This window comes from Pogona vitticeps, chromosome 12 (genome assembly GCF_051106095.1).
Source record: "Pogona vitticeps strain Pit_001003342236 chromosome 12, PviZW2.1, whole genome shotgun sequence".
Classification (NCBI taxonomy): Eukaryota; Metazoa; Chordata; class Lepidosauria; order Squamata; family Agamidae; genus Pogona; species Pogona vitticeps.
The window spans coordinates 24,282,795-24,297,764 of record NC_135794.1 but is presented as its reverse complement, the minus strand read 5'-3'; the positions used below and the strand labels follow the sequence as shown (position 1 = coordinate 24,297,764).

At 43.1% G+C, this 14,970-nt stretch overlaps 1 protein-coding gene across 1 annotated transcript in view; it reads right to left on the bottom strand.

The window, feature by feature from the left end:
- The window catches only part of LOC110077267 (NAD(P) transhydrogenase, mitochondrial), a 38,582-nt gene extending 30,787 nt beyond the window's left edge, over positions 1–7,795 (bottom strand). The window contains exon 1 of the mRNA XM_020790144.3: positions 2,665–7,795. The gene's annotated coding sequence lies outside the window, so the exon portion shown is untranslated. The remainder of the gene's footprint in view (positions 1–2,664) is intronic.
- Positions 7,796–14,970: the final 7,175 nt, after the last annotated feature.

The window sequence follows — 14,970 nt, the reverse complement described above, 5'->3', positions numbered from 1 at the left end:
TGTAAAGCCAGCAGAAGTCACAAATCCTTGGCAATCGCTTTGCAAATATGTGTATATTTGTGACATTATCAAAGGTAGACCCAGGGCTCAACCATAGTTTGAGGGAATAAATTCAATGGGTAGAGGTTGTCTTAGCATGTTGCTGGTATCAGGATTTGAACTCACATTGTGTCTTTCAGTAAACCAAAATTTTCAGGGAGGTGCAGAGAGAAACCATCTTTGTGTTAATCTCTAGAGCGTAAATCACCCAGCAGTGTAATTTTCCTAATTAAAGGTAGAGATGTTGCCATTAGCAGCCACAAATTGCCACTGATTAAAGTCTTCCTTTGAGGATTTAAGGGTGCATGTGGCTTCATTGTATTGTGTACAAATCACATGGAACCCCCAAATTGCCTCTTTCATTTTACCCCCCGGGTTAAAATGTTGTGGTGTGGTGCTTAGGCTTTTGGGTGAGAGTTTGAGAAACACAAATTTGAGCCACTAGCTAAGCCACAAAACTCACAGGATGCCCCCGGGAGTAGTCGTTTTGTTTCACATTGATCTACCCCACACGGCCGTTGTAAAATAAAGTGCCAAAGAAGAGAAATATAGGATACATCTGTTAATAAACAAATTAATACAAGATCTGTGCAGTTTGGCAAGGTTGCTCAGACCCATATTCCAAAAGATGTCCAGGCCTTTCCTACAGCGACGTTCCTGAAAGACTGATTCATGTGGAAGTGGACGCTGGCAGGTTTCATCAATCTGGCCCGCCACCGAGGCAGTCCAGATTGAGCTATATTTCTGAGGGACAAACAAATCTGAGCACACAGCTTGGAGTTAAGTAGCCCTGTATTTTAATTTTAAAGGTCAGCCTTGTTATTCAATTTGCCTCAGACTATCGAAATGTGGAAACTTTTGCAAAACAAAACCATCGTATGCATAAGGAATTATTTATTCACCCCAAACAAGAGTGTTGTGGTTTCCCCACACTCAACGTCTTCTTTGGACACACGTCTCAATTTTCAAGTGAAACAAAGACATGAACTTCTGAGTCTCCATAAGGAGAGATAATTTAAGACCAGGGCACAGCTGGTTAAAAATCCCGGTTTTGAAAAGGGTCCACAGGGCGGTGTACTGAAGTCACAGAGTGTGGCGACACGTCGTGTGGATGGACGTCTCCGTGGAGGCCATTTTGAACTGGTTGCTAAGGAAGCCTCTTCCTTGTGTTTCTCATTGAGCCTAAGAGCTGTCAAGGAGGAAAACAAATGCCCTGTGTCTGGTGTTGTAACAGGCAAGTGTGATTTGTAGATGCCATCAGACAGTGCTGAACGAGAGGTTGAGCTGGGCGGGAAGCCATGCCTGACAATGCGCGCCCCCATAAATCTGAAAGGAGTGAGCTTAATGTCAGGTCAAAATGGAACTAAATTGTTCCTCCCTGCCTCCTGTCCCTCAACTTAGACCCAAAATAATTTAGATATAGTGGGATCGGAGATGGAGAGAGTGACTCTTGTTTTGGACTACCTCCAGCTGGAGTGGCCAATAGCTGTGAGGGAGCATGCACCACAACGAGTATGCAGCTTGGGAGTTGGCTTCGCAACAACTTAGATGCAAGCATCAGACAATGCGTGGACCTTAAAGACATGCAGGAGAGTGGAGGTCCTGAAGGGGTCACTTCTAGCCCTCTGGGTGGACCATCTGAGGCCATCGTTCTGTGGCCTCTAGGAGGCAAGAGGGAGGGAGGACAAGGGCCAACGAGGGAGCCGGCTGAGAAGGGCCACCTGCAAAGGGGAGAGGTTGAGGTGGGCTTCTGTTTCTTGCCTCCCATTGTCCCTGCTTTGTTTTGTGATCGGCCTTTGGGTCATAAACACAGGCTTTGTTTCACACACACACACACAAGATCTGCTAGGATCACACCTCTGGATCGCCAACGTGTCTTGATCCTCTATTCCATCTTCTGTAACTATAAAGCAAGTTTGTTCCTTGACCTTGTTCTGCTTATGGGATACGGATAAGAAGGCAGGAAAAAAATCTTCTCTCTCGCTGATTTTCACACACACACACACACACACACACACACACACACACACACACACACACACACACACACACACACACACACACACACACACTATTTCGTCCCCCCTCTGACTTTGGAAACTTGAGCCAGCAAAGGCCACGTCTTTCAGCAATAAGAGCAGGAAACTTGCTTTCTAACAATTAAAGCTGAGGTTTTCAAGATGCCGAATAAATTTCTCTCTCCTCCCATGCCAAGCCTGTACAGAGCAATAACGAAGAATGTGTAATAAAGGTTGGGAGGCTGAAAATGCCATTGTATAAACCCTCTTCTGCTGGGGTGAACCCTCTGGAGATCTTTAAATCCACCTCAACCCGAGTCCTGATTCCGCTGAGACCCAGATGGAAGCTTTTGCCTGTTTCTATTTCCTCTGTTTGAGAAGCCCCTTGGTTTTCTCTGCAATGGGGAAGATTTGTCCTTCTGGAGACTTTGAATGAGATGTCATTTGGGCCTTCACCCTCCAAAGTGGCTGGCTGGCCAACAGGCCGGCCGGTCAACCCACCTGACACAAGAACACACACTTTAGTCAAGGAGGCAGCAGGGTTAGGGGAAGAGCTGGAATCTGTGGCAAACACACACGGTGAGTTAAAACCAGGGGGAAAACTAACCTGAGGCTGGTGTCCTTAGGATCTCGCTCTGTCCCCCATGAGACACAAAAAGGCAGTCCGGAAGGACTGCCTCTTTTGTGACCTTCACGTTTGCAAGCTTGCTGGCAGAGGGGAAGAGAGCAGTCGGTGCCATCTATAAATAGGCACCATGTGATCCGAAAGAGACATTCCTTTTGGGCTTTGACGGCATGGAGATGTTAACAACAGCACACCCCAGGAGCTGCTGGACGGTTGCCTGAAGGCATTACATTTCCGAGTCTCCTTGCCATGTTCAGGGAGGGTCTCAAGAACAAGTGCTCTAGAGAAAACTTGGGAAATTACTTTGTAAAGTAATTCATTGTATGGCTCAAGAACAGGTACATGCCTTTTAGAAAAAAAATAACAGCTTAGTAGTCAAGAAAAAGAATAGTCCTGTTGGGGCAGGCCCTTGTGATGTCACAAAGTTGAGTCTACAGTATGTGATGTCATAGAGTGAGCCTTTGTGATGTCATAGAGGCAAGGCAGGCAAGAGTGGAGGGGGAGCCTTGGCACCAGCTACCACTTGGATGGAGATGGGGGCCCAGGCTTTAAAGACAGCAAATCAAATATTCTGGAGACCTGGAGAAGCATAGCAAATCCAAGAGACCTGAGTTGGCACCCTAGGTCATCACTGATACTCATGGTGTTACACAAGAGTACTTAGCTCTTTTTCAGATTAAAAATTAAATCTGTCCAGAAAGAAAGAGAGAGGGAACAAAGAAGACCTAAGATGAAGTAAAATCCTATTTCTTTTTTAACCCAGAACTCTCGAAATGCATTCAGCCCGCCCCCCCAGGAAAAAAATAACAAGACAAAGAAATTAGTAAATAGTAGTCAATGGATGAAAACCTATTGCCAACCCTAGTAAGTCACACTAGAGTAGGCCTATTGAATAAGCGCTGATTTGGTGGGTCAACTCCTCCATAAGTTCCATTGACCCAAGCAGGTCTACTCTCGTTGAAATTTGCTACATTAAGTAACAGGATGTCAGCCATCACTTGAGCGATTATTACGTAATGCGGAAAACGAACATTCCTACATCGAGCAGGGGGTTGGACTTGATGGCCTCGTAGGTCTCTTCCAACTTCCCTTTTCTATGATTCTATGATTACACCATTATTTCTGTGCACCCAAATAGTGAATGTCACGTAACATCGCTATTTCTCACGTATTACTTCGAAGGTCTAAGCCTGGGCCTTTGATTGCTGCCTTCAGAAAAATCATAACAAGTTTTTCTAATCGAGGGACCTAAACAGTTATATATGTACCATTATTCGTCTGTAAAGGCTCAGCAAGCAGGATGGTCTACGTTCCTCACCATTGCCTGCAATGGAGAAGGGTGGATGGCCACGGCTGTCCGAGAACATCTGGGTGGCCCCATGTCGCTCCTTGCACATCCAAGACTTCCTGGTTGAGCTCATAAAACATGACACAAATTTGTCCACATCACTTGCTATTTCATATAACTCTTTTGCTCTCACTGGTAGGCGGCTTGCTGTTTCCATCCAGAACACTCCTAATTCTAGCTGTATATTTTATTCGCACCTCCTCACATAATGCTCCAATTTCCCTTTCTCTTTGAATGTTCTTTACACTGTATGATATGCGGTTATTTTAAGGGCTGTGCTGGATAAGATCGGATATCTAATATTCTGTGGCCAACCGGCTGCCAGTGTGTGTTGTACGAATAACGCATGAGAACTAAAGCACTTTCCTGCCCTTATTCCCCAGTAACTGGGATTTTGAGCAGATCCTGGAATGTTCTTTTGAAAAAGAAGTGATTGCATTTCTCATTACTTCACATTACCAGGTTATTGTTATTGTAGTCATTGCTTAGTTTGCTAGCATAGTCCATACACTTTGTGTATTATTAGCAGGTTGCATTGCTATCACTAGTCTGCCAGAAAAAAATGCTCCTCTATTCCCCCTAGTGATTAATTCTGATACTACACCTTGAAAATCCTTAAAAGGCATGAATGATAAAACACTTCACTACTTCACAACTGGCACAAAATTAGGAAAATTTCACAGAATTTGAAAAATGGCATGAACCTTTAAAAACTGCTACCTGTCTCTTACAAAACCTTAAATGCCTGTAAAAGTCATTTCTGAAAACAACTAGAAAACACTGATCTTTAGACCAACTTTGTAACTACTCTTCACATTACTTTTTAAATACAACCTACTTAAATCTTCTTTGCCTTTAAAATAAAAAGTTAAATGTAATTACTGTAGTTGTAACTTGTTACTTCCAGCTTCTGGTTTTAAGAAGCTGACTGCCCCAATACTGGAAGCAATATTTCATCATCATGAGACACTTTGCTAGTGGTCATCATTGCCCGTTGTGGTAGCAAATTCCAAGACGCACTGTGATGACTTAATCTTTGCAATGAGCAGCCCGCAAATTCATGCAGGAGAAAACCATAAATTTGTACTGAGGAAATCACAGAAGAACTGATCATGGGAAACCAGTTTTTTCCATATACTGGATGTAACTGAAACACCATCTCACAAAACTCTTGATCATTTTTTGACAACTAATGAACACCTATTTACACCATTTGTTTGTTTTTAAAGGAGAAATATGTGGGATCCGGATAAAAATTGGAAAAGGCCACTTTATTGGGTAAAAGACAAACACCAGATTGTTATTATCTCTTTTAACATTTAGCCAAAGGGTTTGCTCAGAGGCTTGGCCAAGAATGCATGAATAATCCACTCATTGCAGCCACATCCTGTATTTAACGCTGTACAACCTCCTGGTAGGAATATTATTTTATGCATTACGTCCATGGAATTTTGCAAGATTATGAACTTTCTATCATCTGAAATAATAAATGGCCAGGGCCGTGGATGGGTCTGTGTTGCTGCTTAAGATGGAAGGAAGGAAGGAAGGACGGAAAGAGTTTTTGAGAAGTTTAGACAGAGTAGCAAAAGGAAGGTCCATCAGGGTCTCCCCGTCATGACAAATGAATTAAGGCGTCCTGAAGACCTTACCCATGTTAAGTTTAACAGAGCCTCTTATCCAAATATCACCAAACAGACCCATCTTATTCTAACATCAGTAAAACATCCTACTTAGTGTGTTTTGTGCTGGATTTAACTTCACTTTTAGAAAACACAGCCAACAAACAGAGAACCCAGCTTTCTTTTTGAAACAAAAACTGGAGGTACGCAAACCCCCATCTGGAAGAGACCTGAGTATATGTTCCAGCTGTAGATCAGAGGCTGGAAATGTTATATTTGGGGACTGAAAAGGTTTACTTTCTGCGACTCCTTTAGCCGGCATGGTCAGTGGACATGTACTCCCTGTGAATTGCCCAAATCCCTCTCTGTGGCTGTCGTACAAGGTGCCATGCATGGACAACGAACTATGTGAAGAAGGATGTGCCTCAATGTACTGCACATACCCCACCACCCAGAGTCAAAGAAGGATCTCAGACCTTGGGCAGGACCCTATTACAATTCCATTGGGTAAACCAGAAATGATGTTCACCGGTGTGCTTAATAATTCCGGCTGCCAGCTATGCACGTGGACATACCCTGGCCATGCAGTTCCTTGTGCTCTTCCTCATGCTTTCAGGCACAAGACAGATGGCCAGGAAAAAAAATCCCCAAAGCAGCTTGCACCATTTCCTTTATTCACGTGGATTTTACAATAGGATTTTGGCAGTTGGAAGCAAAGGGAGGGGAAAATCTCTCTTTCCTCAACTGCTCCAGACCATGTATCCTCGGCCATATCAAGTCCTCCCAGCTTCTTCGCCATTGTCTACCGCGAACCCTCTCCCATCCCGCCAAATGTCCTCATCTTTTTCACAATCCCTCCGGCTGCCCTTTGATCATGATGGCTGCTTTGTTTGTACACCAGGGCAAGAGAGAGCAGCTGTCCAGTTTCATCTAATTTTTTTAGCTTGGAATAGTTGGACTCACAAAAAATCCCAGCCAACTTCGCCACAGGCATGCGGGGAAGAGACGCAATATCCCCTTCACACCCACCGCCTGCCCTCCCTCACCCCAACCTCATCCTTATTGCCCTCCCGATTTGACAGAACTGGGTCTGACTGACATGGCCTCCAACAACGACCTTACCTCCAGCGTGGTTTCCACACTTTGGGGAACAGAGCTGTTTGGATAATGGTTTCTGGACTGCTCAGATTATTTATCTTGGTCTTAAGATATGATGGATACACACTTTCTAACACCCAAGGGATGTGTGTGTCAGCCGGAAGGGAGAACACATAAGCACAGAAAGGATGGATGTTGTTTAGAGAAACTTGGTCCAAGGTTTAGATAATGACAGGTATCGCAGCTGTTTTTGACTGACCTCAACCTGTTCATCTGAAGGCTTCACATGATTTGAGAATCTCCTTGCCCTGTAGCAAGTTCGTTAGTTAGTTCTCTCTCTCTCTCTCTCTCTCTCTCTCTCTCTCGTTTTTTTCATTAAACTCTCTCTGCTTCCTCTTGGCTACCAAAACCACTTTTCAAAACAGCAGAGTCATCCTCTAACCTTCGCTTCATCCTTTTGGGGCTTAGCAATTCCTGGCAGTGCCTTGTGCCAAAAGGCTTTTGGGTGAGTGACATCCTCCAAGTATGCGCCTTTGACCGCAATGCGTGCAATATTACAGGAAACCTATTTCTCAAGGGCTTCCAGAGAAGCCTTCTTACCGAATGCCCCACAATCTTGGAATTCTCTTTCCTTGGGGGTAGGCAGGAGACCATGCTGTATTCGGACTGTGTCCAGAAATCGGCACACGCTGACCTGGTTTGAATTCAGAAGCTAAGCAGGGTCAGGCCTGGTTACTGGATCAGACCCTGAAATATATATACATTTGAGTGGATTAACTGCACAGTCAAGTTTTCCAGGCTGTTTTACAAATATTTTACCTGAAGTTTGGAACCTCCATTCCTTTCTTGGAACCACTTTCTGTACACCACCAGAAGAGCAATTGGCTAGAAGGGTGGTATAAAAATTGATGAATGGATAAATGGATGGATGGATGGATTAATTTATTTTCAGGAACACAGTTCCACAGCTAGAGGCCTAAACCACTGAGCTATCCAGGAGTTCTTTGTTGTTATTATTTAGTCATTAAGTCGTGTCCGTCTCTTTGTGATCCCCTGGACCAGAGCACACCAGGCCCTCCTGTCTTCCACTGCCTCCCAGAATTTGGTCAAATTCATGTTGGCAGCTTCGGTGACCCTGTCCAGCAGTTCTTAGGCTGCTTTAAAATTCTCCCCTAAGTACTGTACAGGACCAAAGAATTATCCCTGGAAGTTCTTCCATAAAGATCTGTGCAGATTTATGTCTGACATATCTCAGTGGCTAGGAAAGCCAAAACGATAAAGTCGGTTTCTGATTTTCTCCACTTAAATGTTCAGTTCTGTGAGATGGACCTCCTAAGCAGCCATCTTGTAAAAGTCATAGTTACTTATATCTTCACATTCCTAAAGCTGTAATGGGATTTATAAACACACTGTCTAAGGAAACCACAGTACAGGATAAATAGGAGTGGCCCTTCTCATCTGTTTCGTGTTCGGATAATTAGCAAAAATGCACTGGAGCAATGAACAGAAATGGAGAGCAAGTATTCCTTCTGAAACATTAGCCAGCCATTGCATTAGCCATTGACGCTGAAGGATAACATTTGGGTGGGTCAGATGACGGTTTCAGAGATAATCAGAATCTATGAGGTTATCAGAACCTCCGAGAGGACACGAGTGTTCACATGCAGTTTTTCCAAAAAGCTTTTTTGTCATGGGCTTTTATAGGGCTTGGCATTCATGCAAACCCCAAACTGAACAAAATGCATTCATGAACTTCGTAATAGCTTCCACATTTTATTAAGAAGGCTTTCTCTGAGAGCCCAGTATGACAGTGGCTCCGTTAGGGTGCTCGAGATCTTGGCTTATGAAACGGAGACATGCAACAGTGTAGGTGCACTGCGTGCATGGCGAAAGTAGCCAAGGGCTGCATTGTTCAGAACTGCCACAGTTTCCCACTATTTAATTTGGGGGTAAACACATGCAACATGAGCCAGCAATGTGATGTGGCAACAACAAAGGCTTATACAATTCTAGGCTGCCTCAATAGAAATATGGTGTCCACTTCTGCTCATCAGGATACTGGCAGGCTGGACAGTGTAAAGGTAGTGACAGGCCAACAGAAAGAGAGAAATGCTTGGTTATGGCTCCATGGTTCTCTTTAAAAAGCGTATCGTATTACCTCCTGGACATTTTGTAAACATAAAACATATTCCACACCCAACCTGTCCACCCTGTATCTTTCTCATCTTTTGCCTTTCTTTTGTTGGTTTCTGGAATATGGGTTTCTTCTCTGCTATCAAAATTGTTGGGAGAGACATTTAATTTGTAAACATCGATGAGAAAGGGGAACACCCAAAAGGAAGATCAAAGGGTTCTCTGCGAGGCCATTTTGAGCCTAGCCATCAGCTACCCTGAAAATTCAGCCGTAGCTTTTTATGGGGTTAGCAACTCAGAAGGAACTCCCACCCACCCGCCCGTATACGCTGCAAAGTTTGGAGACTTCCCAGCTATACAAGAACAGCTATAAAAGTAAGGTTGTGTTTTTTTTTCTTGTTATGATAAGAACCAGGTTTCTTAATCAAAGCCAAGTGTTCTGAACTTGCTGTAAAAACTCATATTTGGGTGGGCAGGAATCCACTTGAGGTATCTTAATGACATTAATTTGATCCAACAATGTGTTTCAGGTCAGCCTGTGCTCTCAGATGGGGGAACCTCAGGAACAAAGGCGGCATGGCGCCCTCGTCCTTCGGCCTAGTTCCTTTTTTAAAGCAGTTGGCACCGACTTGGGGCTATTCCTCTCCTACAAGTCCTCAGACAGGACCAGTGGTCAGTTTACAATTCAGGCAGTTTTTAGAAAGCCAAAAAGCTGCACTGAGTTACTACTTTGATTTCCACTCCAAAGCCATCCAAAAGTCAAGCTGCCGTTTCTAATTGATCTTTGCAGCTCGGTCGGGCCTCGCGTTTGGCTTTCTGGTGATATTGTTTTGGAGTTTGGAGAGAAATCGGTCATGGTTAGAATAGCAAAAAGCACAAGAATATCAGCAGCGGGTGTGGGGGGGAGAGCAGCATTTAAAAAAATCCCGAAAGAATTCACTCAGAAGTCGACCCCCACTTATTACCAAGGCATCATCATGAGAAAGCATTTTTTTTCCTCCTAAGCATGTCCACCAGAAAAGTCTCTGCTTTGCCTAGGCACCGGGCATGTGCGTGCACACACAGGAAGGACTTGTGTTGCTGATACAAGAGTACAAGTTGGCATGGATGAAAAGAGTTTATTTGTTCAACCCGGGTCAATAATCTAGTTGCTTGACCGTATTTTTGAACGGGGATTTCTAATTGATCCTCAGAGTCAACCAGACAAACAACACATTTGCACAAGTTATGACCAGACCGCAGATCATGGTGGCCAGATCCTTTGTACTGAACAGAGGGGCAGACAAAGCCGTTGGGGCTGGAATCCTGGTCCCAGTCTGCCTCACCTTTGGCCATGTAAGTTGGGGATAGTGGTGTTGGAGCCCAAAAACACCTAGAGGACTTTATCCCTGCCTGGTTTTGAGCTCCCAAAACTGGTGCACTGGAGACTCCAAAGATGGTCCGTGTCAAATCTTTCAGGACCTTGGACAGCACATCAGGAGCCAAGAACTAGCCTACTGTAGGTCTATTTATAATTTACCCTGTTTCCCCCAAAATAAGACCTAACCTGAAAATAAGCCCTAGTAGGATTTTTCAGGATGCTTGTAATATAAGCCCTACCCTGAAAATAAGCCCCAGTGAAGTGAAACCCCGTCCTTCACCCTTGGGCAGCAACCAGAAGATGACATGACTGTAAAATAAAACATCCCCTAAAAATAAGCCCTAATGCATTTTTGGAGCAAAAATTAATATAAGACCCTGTCTTATTTTTGGGGAAACACAGTATTTATTTGCTACATTTATATCCTGCTTTTCCTCCAGCGAGCTCTCTCACTCTCCCTGCTTTATCTTTTGAATGCCACTCAATGGGACCCCTTACAGGCCTTGTCTCTGTGCTTCAGTCCAGAAATCATGGAAGAGAATCCACAAAATATTTTCAAAGTGGGATTCTCCCCGAGATGACAAAGAGGATGAGAATGGCCAGGGGAAGGAGGTAAAAGTTTGGTCATGTCAAAGAATATATTGCTGTTTCAAACTAATCTAAGTCTATAGACCTTCTCAGGTCCCTTTAAGGAGAAAACCTAGAGTTTGGAAAAAGTTCCTGTTCTGGATTACAATTCCCTGCATGGCCAGTAGTCACAAAGTTTACAATGGCCTCAAGCAAGCCATTTGCTTCTCACCTCAAATTCGGACACACACACCCGACATAAGAACAAGGATCTACCTTAGAAGGTTGTTGCCAATGATGTCCATGAAGCTTTCCAGAGGATGTCAAATGTTATATATAAACACAATTCTAGCTATATTGAAAACTCCATCCAAACATTTTCTAAGCTGGGTGATTATTTTATGAAAGCTACAAAGAAGTTGAAAAATACACACAAACACTCATGCAAAATCTGGCTGAACTCGTGCATACATACCTCAAAAACAGTACATCTATTCTAGTGGGTGAAATCCTCAAGGACTTGTGGCAGTTATTTTAGACCTTTTTTTCTCCTATATGAAGAATTTCTCCTTATATTGTAGAAACATGATTTTCCCCCTTCCAATCTATTTCCTATTAGATACTTCTTAAAATACTGAGGTTTATTGTTCTGACAACAGCAATTAAGTCAGGGGGCCTATAAACTGCAAATAGTATGTCATTTTGTTTTGTGATCCAAAATATATCTTACCTAATTTATATATAAACAGGACAAATAGTCTGAATTTCTTTAAAAACCCAGCAAATTTGGTTTAACTGGGAAAATTGCAAACACATTTCATGTTGACCTTGCTCAGCTTAGCAGAAAATGGGAATGGTTTATAACATGCTGGGAGTTACACCATTTTCAGCCGTAAATGAGCATTTGTGCGTTTCTTCCTTTGAGTACAAAACCGTCAAAACGTAACAAAGAGAAAGGTAACAGGACAGGCCAACATGTAATTGACTGGCAGGAAAAGAAATAAAGAACCCTCAGGATCAATTTAGCTGACTAACAAGATAGGGGATGCTTGAAATAATGGCCAGCTATTTTACATGCTATTTTACATGCATAAATATATGCCCTGAATTTTACAGGGTGAGTTAAGATCACTCAAAATCTCTCCATTCGAACTGCCATGTTCAAAGCCTCGAGATGCTAACCTTCCTCAAGAACTTCTGGAAAAGATTAAAATAAAACCAGGAAAACTCCATTACAGAGGCCAAACAACAGAGCTGTTTGTAACCAATATTGCTACACCATCATACTGTATACTAAATGTCAAAGACATATTTTGATTACAGAGTTGTGTTACGGTTCATATTCAATGGGGATGCTTACAAAGACTATGAATTCTTTTTTATTACTTTTTCTTGTGAAGAAATGAGAAATTTCTTTGTATGTGTGTTCCCCTCCCCAAGCTCGGCAAAACAATTTTTTTTCCAAAGAGGTAACCCTGTACGTTTGCATTTTAGAGCATGTAACAAAAGTAAGGCAAAGCAAAGCAAAATAACAAAAGTGAGGCAAAGCAAAGCAAAATAAAACCCAAGCATTCTGGCACCAGACAGATTAACAAATGAATTTCTGTGTGAGTTACAGTCCAACTACCTCGGGTTCAAACACTTCCACCTTTCCATCAAAACACTTCTTGTGCCTGAAAACGAGGGTCTGATTGTACACAAGGCAGTAGAGAAAGACAGCTTATCCATCTAGGCCAAAAGAGGTTCTTGGTGGCAGAAAAACCGGCTGTTCCTTACCGGGGTGCTGGTTGCGTTCCTGGGCATGTGGCCAGGAATGCAGCCAGCACTTTGTTAAGGAGCAGAGATTTGCCTCTGAAACTTACGTGGTTTCACTTATGCAAACACAAATCACCAGTAAGATTCTGGCCATAAAATGGTGCCTCCCATTCCCATCCCAGCCAATCTGTCCAGAAAGACACCATCGTCGATGGTGTCGAAAGCCACTGGGAGATCCAGGAGAATCAACAAGGATGCATTGCCCCTGTCTTTCTCCTGGCAGAGGTCGTCAAACAGGGCGACCAAGGCAGTATCCATCCCATAACCCGGCCTGAAACCCGATTGAAATGGATCTTGCAGTACAACTATAATGATTCGATTACTTTTAGAGTTACAGAGTCTGGCCTCACTAAACGGTAGAGGAGGCAAATGTAGAGGAGGCTTTGAAGGAAGAAGTTGAACTGAGTCTCTCACTACAGTCGCTTTTACAGTAGTTACTGTTGAGAAATGAGAAAATAAAAGGTTGATTTTGAAACTGCAATCAGTAAGTGTTTTGAGAGGGGCTTAAAAAAAATTCCTTAACTGTAACTGGCTATTTTTTAAAAGTAACTTTCCATGTTCTGGAGCTTCTCGAGAGGGCACTGCATGGTGATTGTACTTGCTCTTGTTGCTACACTTCATTCATGCCGGGAAGACAGAGCATATCAGGTTAACCAGGGTGGAGAACGTTTCAAATGAGGTCTGTATGTATGGAGGATACATCTCCGTGGTCAGGATAAACACAGCAGTAGTTAGTTTACAAAGAAGAGTCTCTGTCTGGCTCAGGACCATCGTTTTCACTTCGTAGGCTATTTCTGTTCTTTGTTTTTTAAACACAATCAACCATCACTTTGAAAAGAAGATTTTTCAGCATGACAGCTCCTGTCTGCAGTTTGTATCCTCAAGGTAACTTAACTATATATTTGCAGAGTTATCTTGAGGATAAAAACAGAACAGAACAAAAAAGTCCATATATAGCGAAGAGAGTTTTATTTACCAGGTCTTCCCCCCCCCCCGCCACCAGCAGCCCCCTTTTAAAAGGATGCCTGACACTTATTTGCAAAAATTCTAAAAGTAAAGAAAAGGGTTCAAACCCATTAACTAAAAGAGGAAGGCAACATTATTTTTCATCCTTGGGGGGACCAGATGCGTGTCTAACTAAAGGCAAAGTTTTCCACACACCACCAACACTAGCTAAAGAAATGGCTAATGTGTTCTTATAAAGTTCGTCTCTTTTAAATTTTAAAAAGTCCATTTATTCAATTTCAACCCCTGGCCCAGGAAGCTACACCAGAACCTGCGGGGGAAACACTTTGAGGGAGCAAGATCTCCTTTGAAAAGTTACTGACTACAAAGTGTTACTCAAAAATAAAAAATAAAAAAACTTTTTTGAAACCACACACTCTGATTCTACCCAAGTGATTCAGTAAATAAACATTAAAAGATATCCTTTTATGGCTGAAAAACAGCCTCTGTGGAAAGGTCAGGAGATTTTGTAGGCAATCTAAGCCAATAAACAGATAAAAATGAGTAATTTCCTCAGTATCAAAGTTTAGTCATAGTAATATAAAATGTCCATCTAAAGAGCATTCATGTGAGAGGTTCAGCAACAAGGATTAATCCGAGCCAAGGTTCCTCAGCACTGGTTCTTCTGCCAGGGTTTAATTTAACTCCTGTATACTGTATGTTCAAACAAAAGACAAACGAGTTCCAATGCAGTAGAAGCTTATAATCTGCAGCTCGTCTAGGGCAAGAAGAAAGGACGGCTCAGGCGAGCCCTCAAGTGGGAAATTGCACCTGCTTTCTCCTTTGATGAAGAAGGTACCCAACCTGGTTCAGCCTTCTGTCCAGATGTTTCTATCAGGAAGGCTTGACTCCAGAGATACCTCCCTTTCTCTTGCTTCAGGTGAACGAGACACATCCACTGCATGGGTCATGAAGAAGGAGACAGGCAGCTGGGGGCTCCACGTAGGGAATTATTCCTGACCGATCCAGAGTGTGTTTCCCCATGGCCAGATGGGTTTCTTTCTCTTGGTGGAAGACTTTGGGAAACATGGGCCATTTCCTTCCGTCCAACCGGAGGGTGGCCGCTATTTGGCTTCTGTCCATCAGAGGTCCCTCCCTTGGCATGAAGCATCAAAGAGAAGGTGATGCCACCTGAACACCAATAAGACTCTGGGCATTTTGTATTTTCTAGCAGGTTGCATGTTGACCAGACTGCTGTAGCTAATGAGCAGTTTAAAAAGACACCAATTAATAAGCCCTTTACAAAGTATACAATTGTCCCTCAATTGTCCCCACCATCCCGGGAAGGAAATCAGAAGGAGAGGTAGCAAATGTCCCCAGTGAGAATCAAGAAAGAAGCGAAA